At 40.2% G+C, this 18,884-nt stretch overlaps 1 protein-coding gene across 5 annotated transcripts in view; it reads left to right on the top strand.

Moving 5' to 3' along the window:
- The window catches only part of LOC121378418 (FMRFamide receptor-like), a 170,231-nt gene that overhangs the window by 78,982 nt on the left and 72,365 nt on the right, over positions 1–18,884 (top strand). For 3 of the 5 annotated variants that reach the window (XM_041506583.1, XM_041506585.1, XM_041506584.1), the window contains exon 1: positions 2,131–2,569. The exons of the other annotated variants lie outside the window; for them this stretch is intronic. The gene's annotated coding sequence lies outside the window, so the exon portion shown is untranslated. Of the gene's footprint in view, positions 1–2,130; positions 2,570–18,884 lie in introns of those variants that run through there. 5 annotated transcript variants of the gene reach the window in all.

The raw sequence follows: 18,884 nt of genomic DNA, 5'->3' as shown, positions 1-18,884 counted from the left end.
CAGTTAATACTCCTCCCCCATCCCTACCCCCATCACCGGTCAAATCGCTCCCTTGTCAAATCCCTTCTTGTACCTGTCCACTGATCAGACTTAGACATGACCGACAGGGGTTTTGATCTGAATTCTGAATCACCACAGTTTATACACTTTAGTCTTCATCTAATCATATTTATATACACAGGTTCTTATTTATATAGACATGTACTTCACTTTCATTCGACACCCAATAGCCTATGCGTATTTTTGTGCGGTGTCGTTAAACATTAATTAATTCATTCATATTCATTCATTTTACATTTTCATCATTCAAGTAAAAAGAAAAAACCCACAACATGATGACGGACATAGCTGCCATTTTTAAAAATGGCCGTCATAGTTTTTTAAGAAAATATACCGTATTTATTAACAAAACAACTTCAACAGGTAAATTAACAGTTTATACACATTTAGTATACAAAATTATATTGAAGAAAACGCAATCGTATGGCAATCATATGACTTTATATATAAAAATCCTTCTTATAGCACATCAAAATAGTGTACCCATGTGTAAACAAAATTAATAAAATGTAAATACTGTGAAATCACAAAGTTATATACTCTTTAAATAACTGCCATATTTGTAACGAATTCTTGGCAATCCACAAAAGTAAGAAAAAAATACTTTTAACAAAATGTTAAGCCGCCTTACTTAATTAAATGTCTATTATGCATTTTTATTAATAGTACCGGCCTCGGTGGCGTCGTGGTTAGGCCATCGGTCTACAGGCTGGTAGGTACTGGGTTCGGATCTCAGTCGAGGCGTGGGATTTTTAATCCAGATACCGACTCCAAACCCTGAGTGAGTGCTCCGCAAGGCTCAATGGGTACGTGTAAACCACTTGCACCGATTAGTGATCCATAACTGGTTCAACAAAGGCCATGGTTTGTGCTATCCTGCCTGTGGGAAGCGCAAATAAAAGATCCCTTGCTGCTAATCGAAAAGAGTAGCCCATGTAGTGGCGACAGCGGGTTGTCTCTCAAATCTGTGTGGTCCTTAACCATATGTCTGACGCCATATAACCGTAAATAAAATGTGCTGAGTGCGTCGTTAAGTAAAACATTTCTTTCTTTTTTTCTTTTTTTATTAATAGCTTAGATGCCTCCAAACAACACCACCACGACAAATATTTCGTTTCCTATTTGGCATAAATTCTTTTTGAAATTATTATAACTAGCTTGTTGAATAAAACAAATAAATATACCACAAGCTGTTATTATTTAAAGACACTTCGGCATACATACTATAGGACAACACACACCATGAGATTTGGATGTGTTAGCCATGGGGGGGGGGGGGGGGAAATTGTAACGGCCCAAAAAAAGAAGAGTTCCTAATATTGAAGTTACGACTGAACATCGTCCCGCTCTGCTATATCGCCGATTGAATGAATATTTATCAAATCGTACGCAACTGGCTCGCTTCGTCATAATGCATATAAACTACAGGACAACACTTACCACATCCGTAGATCAAAACTAGTGTGACGGACACACACAAAAAAGAAATGAAAAAAAGATCGCAGTATTGAACAGTCCAGGACAGTGGTTAGTTGTTAGTGGTTAGTGGTTAGTGAGAGAAGAGGGTGTAGTGGGTTTACACCTACCCACTGAGTCGTTAAAGTGGGTATGAGCCGGTACCAGACTGCGAACCTTGTACCTACCAACCTTATGTCAGATGGCTTAACCACGACACCGCTGAGGCCGGTTAGCAACGACCGAACATCGTCCCGCTCTGCTTTATCGCCGATTGAATGAATATATTTATAGTGCGCAATTGGCTCGCTCCGTCATACTTACCACAGCTTTTGCATATACCAGCTTTGGAGCAAAAGTATTGTAACGGGTGTGGGATGGGGATGGTTCCAGTATTGAAGTTGGTTACGAAATCTGTCCCGGGACAAGCCCCTGGCTATCCAGAGACATGCCCCGGGACGGACATGTTCGAAACTCTAGTGGTATATGAGCATGTAAAAATTATTCGCACTCGCAGTTACAGCTGAACATCGTCCCGCTTTGCTATATCGCAAATTGAATGTATATATTTATCAAATAGTACGCAATTGGCTCGCTCCGTCATATAGGACAACACTTACCACAGCTTTTGCATATGCCAGCCATGGATCAAAAGTAGTATAACGGACACAAAATAAAAGTATTGTTGATGCTTAGATACTGCTGAACATCGTTACGCTATGCCATATTGACGATTGAATGAATATGTTTATCAAATCGTACGCAATTGGCTCGCTCCGTCAGGAAATGGGCGTTATAACTGTGTCGCGTCAAGCCGTGTGTTACAGCCGACTTGATCGGAATATAAAGCGAAGACTTCGCTCCCTCTCGCCTGTCACAGACTGACGTTTATGCGTTTTTTTTTACCGCGGCTTAGAAATTATTACCAGGCAGTTGATCACTTGATCAGCTTGACGCGGAAATAACCTAGAAACGCGTGCGGTAAATAGTTCAGGAATACCGCATGTTTTAGGGGTTTTCTTCTTCAATGTTATAACGGGATACACTAGGACGCGTGAGTACATAATTATATATTTTATTGTTTCTTTTTCCTGTCTATATAGTTTTATATCATGTAACATGATTTTTTTAGATTGATGTAATAATATGTTTCAGGTGTCTAATAAACCTATTTAGGCTAGGTGACAATATATTTTATGTCTGTATTATATTGTGGTATGTAATTTTATGTTACACAGGTACGGCGGAGCAAGGGGGCTAGGGCTTGAATAATTCTGAATCTAAAATATTATTAGTTGTAAATCTTAAGGAAGAGATGAATGCAGGAAATTGCATTTCAGGACATCTAGTTTTCAAACTTTTACGGGGGAGCATCTCTCGAAACTCTTTGGAAACTTTACTTTACGATCTCGATCTCAGTCAACCCACTGCCAATATCTACTTGCTTCCCTCAATGTCTACTTATAAGTGTGTGTGCGTGTGTGTGTGTGTGTGTGTGTGAGAGAGAGAGAGAGAGAGAGAGAGAGAGAGAGAGAGAGAGAGAGAGAGAGAGAGAGAGAGAGAGAGAGAGAGAGAGAGAGAGAGAGAGAGAGAGAGAGGGAGGGGAGGGAGGGAGGGAGGGAGAGAGATAGAGAGAGGGAGGGAGAGAGAGAGAGGGAGGGAGGGAGGGTTGCAGGGAGAGAGAGATAGAGAGAGAGAGAGAGAGAGAGAGAGAGAGAGAGAGAGAGAGAGAGATATATATATATAGAGAGAGAGAGGGAGAGAGAGATTGTGTGTGTATGGTGAGACTGGTATGTAGCACAGTAATAGAACATGCCATGGTTCTCTTGATGCTATTTTGGGGTCAGTGATAAAGCGATCGCCTGATCGGTGGATCCTTTGAGCTTTTTCTCGTTCGAGCCAGTGCACCAAAAAGTTTGTTTGTCTTATTTAACGACAGCACTAGAGCACATTGATTTATTAAGCATCGGCTTAAACATTTGGTCCTTTTGACATTTTTAGAGAGGAAACCCACTGCACTTTTCCATTAGTAGCAAGGGATCTTTTATATGCACCATCCCACAGACAGGATAGCACATACCACGGCGTTTGATATACCAGTCGTGATGCACTGGCTGGAACGAGAAATAGCCCAAATGGGCCCACCGACAGGGATCGATCCCAGACTGACCGAGAATCAAGCGAGCGCTTTACCACTGGGCTACGTCCCACCGCCAGTGCACCACGACTGGTATATCAAATACCGTGGTATGTGGTATTCTGTCTGTGGGATGGTGCATATAAAAGACCCCTTGAAACATGTTGCGAGTTTCCACTCTAAGACTGTAATTATGTCAAAATTACTAAATATATGACATCCAAAAGCCGATTATAAATAAACAATAAACAAACTTTGATGCCATTTTCGAAGGAGTATCTGTGGGTTTCTTTCTCACAATTTAAACCAAGTGCCTCAATACCTAAATATGAGAAACACCAAACATAATTGTGGTAAGGGTAAAACAAACAATCCTTTGCTTTTCGAGCGTTCGTCCAAATGTAGAAGGAAAGAATTTTTTTTATTTAATGACGCACTCAACACATTTTATTTACGGTTATATGGCGTCAGACATATTGTTAAGGACCACACAGATATTTAGGGTGGAAACCCGCTGTCACCACTTCATGGGCTACTTTTTTCGATTGGCGTCAAGGAATCTTTTATATGCACCATCCCACAGACAGGATAGTACATACCCCGACGGGGATCGATCCCAGACCGACCCCGCATCGAGCGAGCGCTTTGGCACTGGGCTACGTCCCGCCTTAAATGTCGAAGGATATATTCGAAACGCAATAGATCGGCTCAGGCAAAATTAAATGTGGACGGTCGACATTTTAAATTAGAATATTTTATTTTGAAAAAACCCCAAAAAATTCTAAAAGGTTATGGAGATTAATCAACCGGCAGAAAATTTCTCAAAGCCGAATTTCAGAAATCCATTTCAACTTAATCGATACGTATACGAATAAAAATCACTCTCGACCACCCAATCGGTGCTTCACGAGTGGCACATAAGCCGTGGTATGTGCTGTTCTGTCTGTGGAAAAGTGCGGATTAATTCGGATATAGGTGGTGTCGTTAAACAAAACAAACTTGAACTTTATTCATATACATAGGTAGTATTTTTGCTATTTATATCCAATCAAAACAAGTGTTCAACTCGTCTGATGGGTTCGACAGCTATATCAAACTGCCTGGTACGCGCTGTCCAGTTTCGGAGATACAAAAAAATAAATAAATAAATAAATAAATAAATAAATATATATATATATTACACTCCTTGCTGCTTATCCGAAGGTGTTTCTTTTACCACTTTCAAGTATCGCAGTTACTTTATCTTAAGGTTGTATGATATCAAAGAAGAGAGTTCCGTGTCAAAGTTCGAGGTCAAATATTTACGGAGTTAAAACAGTAATATGTGACATTAATTATTTGTGCAAATACTATTAACCATTGACAATAAATAAATACACAATTATTTGTTATGCAGTATATACCAGAGGTTGAAACTAATGCAGGGTACCCCCAAAAATGGAACTGCAATTTTCAGCAAAAATGACGGTTGCTAAATCGCGTAAATGGTCTGTGACAACCCCCCCCCCCCCCCTCCTTATTTGCTTGCAGGTAGATTAGATGTGAGGAGCCATATTTTTTATTGCTGTACTTCCTGGGTGTATTAATACGCTGACTATCCAAGTTTTATTAGTAAACGTCAACATTATCGGCAATAGGAATTGATTTGGCCTATTAGAACCTTAAAACGACAGGAAACGAATTTAGAAAGCGTGTTGTCGACCTTTGCGCGTGTAACTACATAATATATGTAAGTACCATGCGTTTAAGAAACATTGGCTTCGTAAATTTGGCCTCTAACACTCGCTTCTTAAACTATGTACTGGGGTGATAGGGGAACTTTCTTTTCCGTTCATCTTTTGGAAAGGGCATAGCTGATTTATTTTTTACAATTTGCGAAAAACATGTTATATTTGTAACATAAATAATTTACAGTGGAGAAAACGTTTTTCCAACCAAAAAAAAACAGAAAAGAAAAATAAAAAGGAAGAAAAAAAAGAGAAGAAAAATTAATTTAATCGTGCATGCAATAATGTCAAGTTCTGACTGGCAATCTGTAAAATGTGATTATACAAATATAATACTGTTAAAGGGCAGTCATATTAACACAATTAGTGTCTGGGTTCGACACCATTGCTGCAAAAAGAACAAAGTGTGGGTTAATTTGTGTATAACTGACAGAATTTTATTATACTCGGGTCACAACACTGCGACGTCGATTATAAATATTTTTAACGAGAGAGAGAGAGAGAGAGAGAGAGAGAGAGAGAGAGCGAGAGAGAGAGATGCTTTAGACATCTGTTCGCTTCAGTGTACCGTGGATTATACTGAAAAACAAAAGAAAAGCAAATATTAATTAAGTAAAACTTATTCAATTTAAATCACATTATTTGTTGTGTCTGTAAAAAATAAACTCCTAAAAACAACTAATAAAAAACAAAGAGAAAAAAAAATTCGCCTTTCTTTTGTTGCCCAGTATTTAATTAATAATACATATTAGCTGTAAGTGTGAGTCATATTCATAATACATCATTGCAAGCTTTTTACTTCCTGGGTATATTTATGACGTAAATGTTGTTGAAAACTCACACGAATCACATTGTCATTTGTACAGCCAGAACATATATATAATCTTCGAATATTAAAATAGCGCTGTGTAATATGAAGATCCTTTGTGTTTTTATTATTAATTTCTGGTTATAAAAAGTTTAATAATTTAAAAAATATATATATAGGTGCATCTTTGACTGGCTCCTGGTTGGCTGGCTGACTGTCTGTCTGTGTGTGTGTGTGTGTGTGTGTGTGTGTCTGTGTGTCTGTCTGTCTGTGTGCACTATTCTGCCTATGAAAAAGTGCATATAAAAACCCTTGCTGTTTTATCGTTAGAAATAGTCTATGTAGCGGCAGCGGGTTTCCTCTTTACATCTGTCGACCAAATGTCTAAATACCCATCAGGCCGTAATCTTGCCGGCGAAATGAACATTTTTTTCACCGAAAGTCAGCTCAAGTCGCCAAGTTATTAACAGTAATGAGAAACTTGTCGAAGTCGCCGTAATATTCCCATGTTAGGCATCAATAGCCTTAAGAGGCGGGACGTAGCCCAGCGATAAAGCAATGGCTCGATGCGCGGTCGGTCTGGGATCGATCCCGTCGGTGGGCCCATTGGGCTATTTCTCGTTCCAGCCAGTGCACCACGACTGGCACATACCCTGTCTGTGGGATGGTGCACATAAACGATCCCTTGCTGCTAATCAAAAAGAGTAGCCCATGAAGTGGCGACAGCGGGTTTCCTCTCTCAATATCTGTGTGGTCCTTAACTATATGTCTGACGCCATAGAACCGTAAATAAAATGTGTTGAGTGCGTCGTTAAACAAACATTCCTTTCATTTTCTTTCTTTCTTCTTTCTTTGTTTCTTTGTTTCTTTGTTCCTTCCTTCTTTCTTTCTTTCTTAATTTTGTGTCTATGTCTGTCTGTCTGCCTGTCTGTTTAATACTTGATTGAAGCTGCTTAAACAATATGCTGAGGTGCCATTAAACCAAAATCCAATTCCTTTCTTCATTCCTTTGGTAATGTTTCGAAGATAATTTCTGTTCCGTTATTATTAGTTTACGTTTGACAAATATACTACTCAAAAGAATTTAAGGGTCAGACGATATTTTCGACATTATTTTCTGAATGTCAATTATATTAGCTAGACCATAATGTCACGCATGGTATTGTTCCATTTTGACGAAAGTGGGTCTAAGCAACCCATAAATGAATTAAAATCCACTGTCATTGACACTGTCGACTAGTTCTAATGGCGAAAACATGCTTACATTTGCACGTAAATTAGGGCGAAAGCGAAAGGTCTGCTAAGTGCCCATAACTTGTTTTTTCACAAAGCGCTTCATTTGCACGCTTTGCACGTGTATTCCATGTTCCCAATGCTGAATTTCCGTATAATTGGAGCTTGCGTTCGTGTACGGTGCACACTCCAAATTCGACAATGGTACGACTTCAACTGACTATCGAAGATCGAGGAAGGGCTATTGCTTGGCTTCAGGATGGCAATACGCAAATAAATGTTGCTCTGAGACTTGGTGTCAGTCAGAGTGTCGTTGGCCGACTGTGGCAACGGTACCAAGCAACGAATTCTGTTCGAAATCGTCCACGTTCGGGAAGACCCCGAAGCACTACAAATAGAGAGGACCGCTACATCACCAATATGGCTCTACGTCAACGCACAACCACTGCACACCGATTACGTGACAATCTGCGGACTGCGACTGGAACTCGAGTGTCTGATCAAACCATACGCAATCGTCTGAGAGCCAATAATCTACGCTGCCGTCGCCAGGCTGTTCGACCACCACTCCTACCACGTCACAGAACGGCCAGACGTCACTGGTGCACGCTTCATCTGCGGTGGCAACGTGTTCAGTGGGGTCGAGTGATGTTCACTGATGAGTCCAGGTTTAGTCTCCAGTTCAACGACGGTCGGGTTCGTGTCTACAGACGTCCTGGGGAGCGCTTCGCTGACGTTAACGTTAGACAACGTCACCGGTTCGGTGGTGGCAGCGTCATGGTATGGGGCGGCATCTCTATCCACCACAGGACCCCCGTCTATGTGGTGGATGGCAATCTGAATGGAATCCGCTATCTGAATGAGATTATCCGGCCGTTGGTTCTCCCAGGCCTTCAGCAGATTGGTGGCGGGGCAGTTCTGCAGGATGACAATGCCAGACCCCACCGCGACAGGGTGGTAACGGACTTTCTCAGACAACAAGGTATCGCCAGGATGGATTGGCCAGCATATTCGCCTGACTTGGCCCCAATAGAGAACGCCTGGGACGAATTAGGCAGGAGAGTTCGGGATAACCGTGCCCCTCCGGCCAGCCTTCATGATCTGGGTCAACTTCTTATAGCAGAGTGGCAGGCCATTCCCCAAGAGTTCTTCAGACGTCTGATCAACAGCATGAGGCAACGGTGTGTCGAGTGTATTCGCGCCAGGGGTGGATTCACACACTATTAAACGAATGTTCTAATGTGTAAAATCCATGTTTGACAACCTTCAACTTTGACAGCATGTCATGTGACTTGCTTGTATACAGTGACGTTTATTTGTTGTTTTTTTGTAAATATGGAACAATAAATAAAAAATTTGGTGTAGTTTACATCATCAATCTAATACACTCTGAAACTTATTTGGTTATAAATTTTTGACCCTTAAATTCTTTTGAGTAGTATACATTAAATGTCTCACACACCCGTAGGTGAGAACGTCATTCGTTACGTGTGATAAAACACACCAATAACAAACACACGTGTATTATCGATTTAAAGACATACGACTGTCTGCACCTGGGTGATGACCCGGTCGCCACAGCCATTCCAATCAAATGGGCACGATAGAAATTGATAGCTTTGTGACCTATCAGTTAACCTGAAATTGATTACTTTGTGACGCGTAAGAGCAAGTACCGTTTACAATAAGACGTTTAAATTTGTTTTAAACTTGATTTAAGGATAAATAAGAAATAGAATGCTACAAGGCGGGACGTAGCCCAGTGGTAAAAGGCTCGCTTGATGCGCGGTCGGTCTGGGTTCGATCTCCCTCTCTGGCCCATTGGGATATTTCTCGTTCCAACCAGTGTACGACTACTAGTTTCAGGGGTTCAAAATTTTTCAAAAAATTTACTTGCCACAGGGCAAGTGCCAATCAAATATTCACTTGCCCCATATATTTTTCCATTTGCCCATACTTCTTAAGGTAACCAATTGTGTTACTCCTATTTAATTTAATACAGTGCTTAATAGTGTAATAATCTTGAAAGTAATTGGTTTAATTACACAAATAAAGAATTTTGCCAATAGGTTACAACACTTACCTAGGAAGTACTAAATGTATATGTCTGTCCAGTAGTATCAACTATCTTCTCTAGTTGTTGATTTAAACTTTATTTTTTAAATAGTGTCAATTTGTTGATTTAAACTTTGTTATTTGTTTGGTAGTGTCCACTTGTTCGTCTAAATATAATTATTGTGTCGATGTATACCTTAGTGACCACTTGTATGGCCGTGGATGTTGTGAGATCCCTTTCCACTCGTGAGCCATCGATTGCAGCCTTGTATTTTTAACCTATTGAAATTTATTTGATAAAAACTATTAATAAAGCAGAAAAAATTAATCTATTCATGTTTGCTCAGAGGGCATCGCACCATCACGATTATGGCGTAAGGCTAATGAAATCTGACTTCACCTTACCCGTTCATTTTATACGAACGTAGATTTACATTTGCAAAGTACTGAAACACATTAAGTATTTTCTGCTATAAGGTTTATTAATCTAAACTAAAATGTCTTGAATCTTTATAAGCATACAGTTCATAATATTTATGCTCTGTTCAAGTAACTCGGAAATTATAAATTTGCTTTACGCCCCCTTTCATTTGCAAAAAAGTAGATTCCGGAACCACATTAACGTCTAATTTAATTTGAATATGACAATTTTAAACTGTATCCCACCTCATTTACCATGTTTGCAAGGATTAAACATTATGATTGCACACACAAGGCATATATACTTAATTTTTTATATGAGCTGTAAAGCGTATTGGATGTTATTTCTAAGTTTGAAGATCATCGAACCGATTACTTATGAATTCAGTCGAACGTTCAGTGGCGGAAATTACCGATCTTAGTCGATAGTAAAAGGGGAATAACTCTAAAATTGTTATCGAACTTTTCAACACATTGTTCTCAGTTTTGGTATGTCAACACATTGGCAAGAGTTCCGATCGTTCCAGCATTTAGGGTTAGGGTTAGTTATTCTTAGAGCTATGTAAATGCTCGCACGATCGGAACTCTTTCCAAAGGTTTTACCGAGATTTGTAACAAAATTTTAGAAAAGATTTTAGGTGTTACATAATTACTTGCCCGGGATGAAAATTCCTACTTGGCACGGGCGTCGGGCGATGGGATTTTTGAACCCCTGCTAGTTTATAAAAAAAACCGTGGGATGGTGCGTATAAAAGATCCCTTGCTACTAATGGAAAAATTTAGCGGGTTTCTCTCTAAGACTATATGTCAAAATTACCAAATGTTTGACATCCAATATCCGATTATTAATAAATCAATGTGCTCTAGTGGTGTCGTTGAACAAAACAAACTTTAACGTTATTTATTCCACAACCCAAAACAGCCTGCATGTGTTACGAGACTTGATAATGTTGGGTTTAGCAGACAACACACGTAACACAGTCGTTAGGAGAAATTACTTAAATCGATGTGGGTGTGGGTCTACATACGTCATACTATTGCCAGTGTAATGCAATGCTATTAAAGTATCTAACTCACGTGCTCAGAAAATTAAACTGATGTTAGTTAAAAGGCATCAGGAGCGGAACATAGCGCTTGATTGCGCTCTCGGTTTGAGATCGATCCCCGTCGGTGGGACCATTGGGCTATTTCTTGTTCCAGTCAGTGCACCACGACTGATATATGAAAGGCCGTGGTATGTGCTATCCTGTCTGTGCCCCCCCCCAAAAAAAAAAAATAATAATAACCCCAAAAAACCCAACCCCAAAACAAACAAGATAAAAAAGAAAAGATAAAGCAATAGCAATAAAATAGCATCCAATAGATACTAAATAATTAAAATAAACCAGAGATAACTAATGGTACACACGTGTCATGTTACTAACGTGAAACAACGTAAATGTCGCATTAGCTGAAACGGACGTAACGTGATACAGTACTATATATACACTATATCGAGTATAGCTGCGACCACGATAGTGAGATAACGGTGTGAAATACATCTCAGTCGATACACAAACCGTCGTGATGAATAAATGAACAGTTTCCAATACGGCAGGCTTTTGAAGTCTGCAATTGAAAATAAGATAAATCTACCATACACTCACGCACGCACGCAGGCGCGCACATAAATACACACACTCACACATACAGACACACATACACACATGCACACATTCACACACACACACACACACATACACACACACACACGCACGCACGCACATACCTACAGACACACATGCACGCGTTCACACACATACACACACACGCACGCACGCACACCCCACAAACCTTCCTCCTCAGTGTAGCGGGTTTCCTCTCATTATACATGTCAGCGATATAAATTAGTTTTACAACCAACAGCCGATTATTAACAAATCAATGTGCTCTAGTGGTGTCGTCAAACAAAATACAAAACGAACGAACGAACATTCCTTGCCTTTTTTTCATTTCATTTCATTTCAACTTATTTTCGTGCTAATATTCAATTAAGGTTCAAGCACGCTGTCTTGGGCACATACCTCGGCTATCTGGGCTGTCTGTCCAGGACAGTGGGTTAGTTGTTAGTTGGTTAGTGGTTGGTTAGTGAGAGAGAAGAGAGTGTAGTGGCCTTACACCTACCCATTGAGCCCTTAAGAACTCGCTCTGGGTTGGAGCCGGTACCGAGCTGCGAACCCTGTACCTACCAGCCTGTAGTCCGATGGCTTAACCACGACGCCACCGAGGCCGGTGCCTTTTTTCTTAAACTTTACTGTACGGCCCAGTATATAACTGTAAGTCGAGATTGCTTGTGTGGGCCTTTATCTATATATTAGTGACATTAACGAGCACGGCGCAAAGAAGTATATATTGCTATATAGAACAAAATTGAAAAGTCTGTCAAATTTTCCAATATCTGCGTCAACACCGATTGGTGATGGAGAAATGGAGCCGTGTTCATAACATTGCGTGATGAAATCTGTCTATCACTCGAACTGGGACTGTCACTTATATTGTGCGCCGTAACTCGTTTAAATGGGAACGCAATGGCACATTAATGTGTAACAGCCTAATACCATGTCATGTAGGGTTTTTTTCTTCATTGTACGTATATTTCATCGAAGGTTGACGCACGCTTTTCAGGGCAAGCTGTCAATGTGCACGCAACTCTGCTGCCGGGAAGGGACGTAGCCCAGTGGTACAACGATCGCCCGAAGCGCGGTCAGTTTGGGATCGATCCCCGTCGGTAGGCCCATTGGGTTGTTTCTCGTACCAACCAGTGCACGACGACTGGTATATCAAAGACCGTTGTGTGTGCTATCCTGTCTGTGGGATGAAGCATATAAAAGATTCCTTGCTACTAATGGAAAAGATTTAGCGGGTTTCCTCTCTAAGACTAAAATGTCAAAATTACCAAATGTTTGACATCTAATAGCTGGTGATTAATAAGTCAATATGCTTCAGTGCTGTTGTTAAACAAAACCAAATTTAACTTTAACCTTTTCATATACGATTAACGCACGCTTTACATGTCTTACATATCTTCAAAAACCAGATTTTACTCAAATTTAACTTTAACGTTTTCATATACGATTAACGCACGCTTTACATGTCTTACATATCTTCAAAAACCAGATTTTACTCAAATTTAACTTTAACCTTTTCATATACGATTAACGCACGCTTTACATGTCTTACATATCTTCAAAAACCAGATTTTACTCAAATTTAACTTTAACGTTTTCATATACGATTAACGCACGCTTTACATGTCTTACATATCTTCAAAAACCAGATTTTACTCAAATTTAACTTTAACGTTTTCATATACGATTAACGCACGCTTTACATGTCTTACATATCTTCAAAAACCAGATTTTACTCAAATTTAACTTTAACGTTTTCATATACGATTAACGCACGCTTTACATGTCTTACATATCTTCAAAAACCAGATTTTACTCAAATTTAACTTTAACGTTTTCATATACGATTAACGCACGCTTTACATGTCTTACATATCTTCAAAAACCAGATTTTACTCAAATTTAACTTTAACGTTTTCATATACGATTAACGCACGCTTTACATGTCTTACATATCTTCAAAAACCAGATTTTACTCAAATTTAACTTTAACGTTTTCATATACGATTAACGCACGCTTTACATGTCTTACATATCTTCAAAAACCAGATTTTACTCAAATTTAACTTTAACGTTTTCATATACGATTAACGCACGCTTTACATGTCTTACATATCTTCAAAAACCAGATTTTACTCAAATTTAACTTTAACGTTTTCATATACGATTAACGCACGCTTTACATGTCTTACATATCTTCAAAAACCAGATTTTACTCAAATTTACATGTCTTTTTCAACTAAAACCTATTTTGACGTCCCCCAGGCAATGATTGTTTGTGGGCTAGCCCTTACTGAATGTTTTAAAATAAATTGAAACTAAGTCTAGTCTACACTTGCCGTTATGTATTAAGTTATTAATTAAACGTGCCGGGAAGTAGGAGATAAAACAAATATTCATTAAAACCTCTGTAATCTATTTGCTATCTCATCAATCGATCGGGAATAGTCCACGACACCCAGAAGAATGATTATTTATATATGTAGATTTCTTTAATATTATAATGTGAACACCAGCAGTAAACGAACCCCTGTGTACACACACACATATGCACGCACATGCATACTTTTATACAGGTCGTGAGAATAGGGTCAGTGGGTTCAAATCCAGCCAGTTGCCTGCCGCTTTGTGCTGTGTTTTTATATACCGTATGTAGTTGTTAGGTTTAAAACACTGGCATATCGTTTTGAAGGTACTTGCAAAAAAAAGAAGAAAAAAGCTCAAAAGAAAACAAACAGTAGCCAATAATGAAGCGTGTTTCGTCAGGCCCGTACCTATCCTAAACTAATTAGCAGGTGGAGGGTGGGTGGGGGGGGGGGGGGAGTAAAAGAGAACCAGGCCACAGTAATATATAAGATAGAGGGGCGGAACGAGGCTCGCTTGATGCACGGTCGGTCTGGGATCGATCCCTGTCGGTTGGCCCATTGGGATATTTCTCGTCACAGCCACTGCACCACGGCTGGTATATCAAAGGCCGTGGTATGTGCTATCCTGTGTGTGGGATGGTGCATATAAAAGATCCCTTTCTAATGGAAAAATGTAGCGGGTTTCCTCTCTATGACTGAGTCAAAGTGACCATATGTTTGACAACCAATAGCCGATGATTAATAAATCAAAGTGCTCTAGTGGTGTCGTTAAACAAAACAAATTTATATAAGATAAACAAAATGGCATTTTTAGAACTAAAAAGGCCATTCTAGTGGGGGGGGGGGGGGGGGGGGGGGGGTTCGGTACGGAACTCCAAATATGTATTTTGATGCTTATACCCAATGAAGGTTCAAACACGATGTTCTTGGCACCCCCTCATTTATATGGATTGTCTGTTCAAGATATTATTTGTGTTCAGGAGGGTGATCTTTCGCGAACGCTTACTAGCCTGGATTTTTTGCGCCAAACGTTTTAATGAACGTGATTTTATAGAAGACGATGGTGCCAGTAAAATTGTTTTGGATCGCTCAACCTCTTCATAAAGAAGACGTCACAGGTGTTAATCGGTAGTTGAAGAAACCTTGCCGTAATGGTCCACGCCGAGCCGTCGAAAACGAATTTCTTACTATTCTGGAAACCGGCACTGGAACGCGAACCCGGTATCAATTAGCCTAAAGGACAGCGGAATATAACCACTAAATTATAAGCCGCCAAGGTCGTCACCAAATGTGTCACAACTGCCACATGTTACCAGGTGATTACAGCAATTTGCTTAAACACTTAAACACTGCCACGTGTAATGCAATACCGCAGGACAGATGGTGAGGCATTAATAATGATTTATTGCACTTATTCTAAGAAATCTAAATGACTAATGTACCTGTGTCGTAGTTCTACAAGATAAAATCTTGATTTTATAGGAGTCCTTCGTCAGGGCTGATTTCCAAAATCATTTCCGCGAATACTTCAAAGCCTGTGCCGTACAACTGGCATATTATAACTCTTTAATCTTAGGGGCCGGACGTAGCCCAGTGGTAAAGCATTCGCTCGATGCGCGGTCGGTATGGGATCGATCCCCGTCGGTGGACCCATTGGGCTATTGCCCGTTCCAGCCAGTGCACCACGACTGGTATATCAAAGGCCGTGGTATGTACTACCCTCTCTGTGGGATGGTGCATATAAAAGATCCCTTGCTGCTAATCGAAAAGAGTAGCCCATGAAGTGGCGGCAGCGGGTTTCCTCTCTCAATATCTGTGTGGTCCTTAACCATATGTCTGACGCCGTATAACCGTTAATAAAATGTGTTGAGTGCGTCGTTAAATAAAACATTTCTTTCTTTCTTTAATCTTAAGTCGCGTTCTTCTGTGTCGTATTTCCTAGTAAGTGGTATTTAGGCTCAGATTCAGCCAGTTTAAAAACTAATTAGTTTTTATATCCAATTAAGGTTCAAGCATGCTGTTCTGGGCACACATCTCAGCTATCTGGGTTCTCTGTTTAGGACCTTGGGTTAATGACTAGTTGTTAATGGTTAAGTGAGAAGAAAGTGTGCTTTGTGTTGGAACCGGTACTGGGATGCGAACCAAATACCTACCAGCCTCGAGTCTGATAGCTTTTAATCACTAAACCGGCCTCGGTGTCGTCGTGGTTAGGCCATCGGTCAACAGGCTGGTAGGTACTGGGTTCGGATCCCAGTCGAGGCATGGGATTTTTAATCCAGATACCGACTCGAAACCCTGAGTGAGTGCTCCGCAAGGCTCAAATGGGTAGGTGTAAACCACTTACACCGACCAATGATCCATAACTGGTTCAACAAAGGCCATGGTTTGTGCTATCCTGCCTATGGGAAGCGCAAATAAAAGATCCCTTGCTGCTAATCGGAAAGAGTAGCCCATGAAGTGGCGACAGCGGGTTTCCTCTCAAAATCTGTGTGGTCCTTAACCATATGTCTGACACCATATAACCGTAAATAAAATGTGTTGAGTGCGTCGTTAAATAAAACATTTCTTTCTTTCTGTTTAATCACTACTTTGGTTTCAAATTAGCCGAAGTCTTAAACCGATTATTACAAAGTTTGTCTTGTATTCAAGAGCACATTCATTTATTAATCATCGGCTATTGGATGTCACAAATTTAGTAATTTTGACATATACATACAAGTAGTCTTAGAGAGGGAACCAGCTACATTTTACCATTAGTAGCAACGGATCTTTTATATGCACCATCCCATAGACAGGATAGCACATACTACGGCCTTTGATCTACCAGTCGTGGTACACTATAGCTGGAACGAGAAATAGCCCAATAGGTTCACAGACGGGGATCGATCCTAGACCGACCGCGCATCAGGCGGGCGCTTTACCACTGGGTTACGTCCCGCCCCATGAAGCGTTAAACCGCATTGCATATCTATACAGACATAATACATACATTTATATAACTACACAATAACTTTATGTTTCAACCTGGATGTAAACCCCCCAACTGCGTGCTTTCTCTTTCTCAAATGAATGTGTCTAGTATCAAAGACACGTTTTCTTTAGGTAATGGAAGAAAAGCAGCATATAGATGCTTTATTTACAACATTTTACACCTACAATGGACGGGAAATGAAACTGACAATTTTTTTTAGATTATTTATTTATTTATTTAATTAAAAAAAATTTAAGCTGAATAATGGAATGAGTATGCCGGTAGAAAGAACATAAAATATATTTCGTTTCTCATAGCAGTCAACAGAGCCGGGTTTTATTTCACAGAACTGTCAGACTTAAGTGAAAGCTGATTCGAAAACCTGAAACTGAAGCCAGATCTGTCACTAAACGATTTGTGCACTTGTTATCTTTAATGCTATGCAAATTTAATGAAAAGTACAAAAAAACCCAATCACTTAGAGAAAGGCAGTAAAGTATATAGAGGAGTATAATAAATAATCACGTAAAAACATCGTCGCAGGCTAACATGTATATATTAAAGGTTTATCTACTACATTGGATGAAGCCCCGGACGTATGGCAGTAGGTACTGGGTTCGAATCCTACCTAGGGCATGTTTTAACGGCTCAGCGGGGAATTTCAAGGCCACTACACCGACTTCTCACTAACCAGGGGCGGGATTTAGCTCAGTGGTTTGAGCACTCGTCCGAAGTGCATGCGTCGCAGGATCAAAGGAGGAAAAAGGAAATGTTTTATTCAACATCGCAGGATATCAAACCACCTGAGGTGATCCAGTCAACTGATTGGTTTTTTCCCGTTCCAATCAGTGCACCACAACTGGTCAAATGCCGTGGTATGTACGTTCCTGTCTGTGGGAAAGTGCATATAAAAGATCTCTTGCAGTTGCTGTTAATGGTAAAGTATAGAGGGTTTCCTCTGATGACTACGAGTCATAATTACCAAATGTGTGACATCCAATAGCCGATGATTAATTAATCAATGTGCTCTAGTGGTGTCGTGAAACAAAACACACTTTTAAACTCTCACTAACACTAAATTAAAAGTAAAAAGTAACCAAACCCACGCTAAGCACTAACACTAACCCGCTGGCCTGTGTATTTTTATAAAACGCCAGGGCTTCTTTTCCAATCGTCCGTGCGAATCTTTGCGTACACACATCTAGTGTTTTACGTATGTTGTGACTGCGGTTTGCGTTCGGACCATCTACATCAACTACTCCGGTAAAATCCTTTTAGTTTTATCAAACTTCTGGGCTTCTTTTCGAATCATCCGTGTATCTGTCCGTCTGTACGTCGGCCAGTTTCTTTCATTGTTCTTGGTCCCTCTGTGTTTCTCTGTGTTTCTGTGTTCTGTGATCGGTCTCGTTGTCTTGACGTCGTCAAACAAAACCAACTTTGACTTCAACACTCCTTGTACGCATTTTATCTTAGTTTGACACCCAATAGCCGATGTATTTTTCGTGCTGGCTGTTGTTAAACATTCATTCATTCTGTCTCTTTGTCTCTTTTGTCTGTTTCCATTTGTCGCTCATTGTCTGACTCTGTCTATTTGTCTGTCTACTTTAACTAGTCCGCACGCACGCAAGCACGCACACACACACACACACACACACAGATATACACTCACAGACACACACACACACACACATACACATACACACACAGACACACACACATACACACCCACAGACATACACACTCAGACACAGGCACACACACACACACACACACACACACACACACACACACACACACACACACACACACACACACACACACACACACACACACACACAGACACACACACACACACACACGCACAAACACACACACATGCACACACATACCTACACACACAGACACACACACATACACACAGACACACACAGACATATACACACACAGACACACACACAGACACACACACACAGACAGACACACAT

This window comes from Gigantopelta aegis, chromosome 8 (assembly GCF_016097555.1).
Source record: "Gigantopelta aegis isolate Gae_Host chromosome 8, Gae_host_genome, whole genome shotgun sequence".
In the NCBI taxonomy this organism is placed as follows: Eukaryota; Metazoa; Mollusca; class Gastropoda; order Neomphalida; family Peltospiridae; genus Gigantopelta; species Gigantopelta aegis.
Note: the sequence above shows the minus strand (reverse complement) of the source record. Positions and strands in the feature narration are given on the sequence as shown.